General features: G+C 45.4%; 1 pseudogene; it reads right to left on the bottom strand.

The window, feature by feature from the left end:
* Positions 1–1,722: 1,722 nt before the first annotated feature.
* LOC102865082 lies at positions 1,723–2,622 on the bottom strand (annotated as a pseudogene).
* Positions 2,623–3,033: the final 411 nt, after the last annotated feature.

The raw sequence follows: 3,033 nt of genomic DNA, 5'->3' as shown, positions 1-3,033 counted from the left end.
CTCTTTAGGGTATATTCCCAGTAGTGGAATTGCTGGGTCAAATGATATCTCTATTGCAACTTTTTGAGAAAGCAGAATACATTGTTTTTGAGAACAGATTGTTCCATGAAATTATACAAGTCCATGTTGCTTTTAATAAAACTTTCATAGCTAAAAACTACAATGAAATATCCAGAGTAAGGAAGCTATTTTTCCTGAAGAAAAGGTTACTGAGGGATAATGTCATTGTCATTGTTATTGTTAGGTACCCTCATTGTTAGGGTGATCAGGTAGCCTAGTGGTAAGAATCTGTGCTGCTGCAATCTCAAAGAAACACAGTTCAAATCCACCAGCTCCTCTGCAGGAAAAAGATGGACAGTCTCCTCTTGTGTGATTAATTGCCTCTGAAAACCTGATGGAGGGACGGCTATGGGTTGGTTTCGACTTGATGGCACACAATAACAAAAACAACAATTCAACTACTCATAGTGATCCTATGAACAAAAGATCTGGATTTTGTCCTAGCTCATGTCATCCTCCTGGCCTTTGTCATGAACAAGCCCATTGTGGAAGTCATTGTGTTAGTCCATCTCATTGAGAGTCCTCCTCTCTATTGCTGACCTTCTACCTTTCCTAACATGACGTCTCTCTCAAAGGACTAGTTCCTCCTGAAAACTAGCCCGGGGTAAGTGAGATAAAGTTCCATTAACTGCCATCTGGTTCCAACTCATTGTGACCCTCAATCAGTTTCTGATTCTAGAAATTTTTTTCCCCCTCACTCTGAATTTTTATTAGACACTGCCCCATGGAGGCTACAGGAAAAGGGGCCCAGACTGTACCCTTCCCCCTTTCCCAAGCTACTTCCCTGAATCAAGGGACAGGAAATCAGAAGTCTCAAATAAACTAGAGTATCTGAGGAAGATCATTCATTTCCCAGACCTGATGCTACAATTATGTTTGCCAAGGATTAATATCATTGTGAGTGCTGATGGACATAAAACAGAAAAAGTATGGGTTCTTTGTCACAGCTTCAGCTCAGGAATAAATAGGTATTTTAAAAGTAAGGATTAAAAGGAAAGGCAGAAGGCAAAAAAGAGTTGGGGACTGAGTTTACCTAGGTCACACAGAAAAATATAAAGAACCAGAGCAGCAATTTGAGTTTGCAGGCTAGAACAGAGTTGGGGTCTCAGTACCCAAGAGAGAATCCCAGGGCTTCTCTTTCAACTTTACTATGATTAAATGCAGTAAATTAGAAAGTCTGAAGGTGAGAGGGCACGGTGCTAGAACTACACAGCTCCAGTCCAGGCTAAGTTCCTCTCCATTCCCAGGAGAACTGTAGAACTAAGAGTCACAGGACTCTGTCTCCATTCCTCAGTCCAAGACAAGGAATAGAGACAAGGCACAAAGACCTTGGGTGTTAAGGTGAACATCAGTGTGGCCATATATAACATTATTATACAGGACGAAGAAAAACATGCCCAAAAAAGGGATGCTTTCCTTCAATAGGCTGGGCCTTTGCTAGCAGCAGAAACCACACTGGGTAGTGCTAACAAAAATGGCCTGTGGAACAGGTCGTATTCCTAGGAAAAAACCTCCACTGGTATGGCACAGTCTTGGATGGGATGACAGAGAGTAGTAGGCAGATCGCTCTCACGGATGACATGCTTGCCTCAGCTCCCAATGGTTCTGCGGACTCCAGATGTTCCCCATGGCTGAGAATCGAGGAGGCAAATGTGCAGTGTTTCACATGATCAGACACTGTTCACCACTTGCACCTGGTGGGCCCGACAGATTGAGGGCATCTAGGTCAAAGTTGAGGCCAGGAGGCATCTCCCCTGCCAGCTCTTTTGGGGGATGACCCAAGTCTTGTAGCTGCTGCATAAGATCTAGCACCATCTCAAAACGAGCCTTCTGAGTGGCTTCACTATCTGTTGGGGTCTCTGCCTCAAACTGCTCACATATCTTGCCCATGACACTGTGTTGCTCCTCATATTTTACAAACTGTTCTAGAGGTAGAGATTCCCGGTGACTCTGCAACCATTCTGGATACTTTTCTGTGATCTCTTTCAGTGAAGGGTACAGCACATCCTTAGACAGTAAATTCTGCATAATACTTTGCATGATGGGGAGGATGTTCCCTTCTCCATCTCCTTCATCCATGCCGAGCCCCTCCATGGCCTTGTTCAGCTCCTCTTCTGACATACCTGAGTTCTGCAGATCAGTGGCATTTTTGGCTAGCCCACTGAGTGTCTCCTTTAGGCAAGAAGTGAATTCTTGTTGGGAAGTTGCGTCACTGCCAACTCTCCCTGCAGCCTCTGAGAGCTTCTGGAACTGCTCCACCAGGTGGGGCTCTTCCTCAGCCAACTCCTTCATGGCCTTCTCAAACTCTGCTGTGGCTTGGGAAGCCAACTCACTGTCAAACAGTTCCTGGAAAAACTTCTCTTGAGAGGCGAAGAGAGCATCTTTGGCAGTGTCTCCTGGCGATTTCTTCTGGGGACCTGAGGCATCCGGAGCTGTGGCGATAGGTGGGGGTGCCAGGGAGGGTTTGGCTTTTTCGAAATCATCAAGAGCACTTTCCAGAAGCTCTTCCAATTCTCGATCCGCGTCGGCTCCAGGAGCACCGCCATCCTCCGCGGCGGCCATGTTGCACCTGATTCTAGAAATTTTAACCCAAGGAAATGGTCTGTCTTTGTCCCATGAAGCCACTGATTCATGTGGATTCACATGGCAGGAGACACCTAATCTTTCTTGTTATCAACTCGACATGCTACAGACTACGGCAGCAGAGCTCCTACCATAAGTTATTACTGTTGAGTACCACTGAGTTGTAGCCGACTCATAGCTGAACCTCCAGGGGGTTTTCAGAGACAGTTAAACACACTGGAGGAGACTGCCCATCTTTCTCCCACAGAGCAGCTGGTGGAATTGAACCACGTACCTTTGGGTTGCCAGTGCAACTCCTTGCCACTAGGCCACCAGAGCTCGCTACATTAAGTAATAAATAGTGAGGCATTCATATATAAAGATTAATTGTGTATTGTTATATACATATTA

Source organism: Elephantulus edwardii, unplaced genomic scaffold (assembly GCF_000299155.1).
Source record: "Elephantulus edwardii isolate Elephantulus edwardi_28Jun2011 unplaced genomic scaffold, EleEdw1.0 scaffold00255, whole genome shotgun sequence".
NCBI classification, from domain to species: Eukaryota; Metazoa; Chordata; class Mammalia; order Macroscelidea; family Macroscelididae; genus Elephantulus; species Elephantulus edwardii.
Note: the sequence above shows the minus strand (reverse complement) of the source record. Positions and strands in the feature narration are given on the sequence as shown.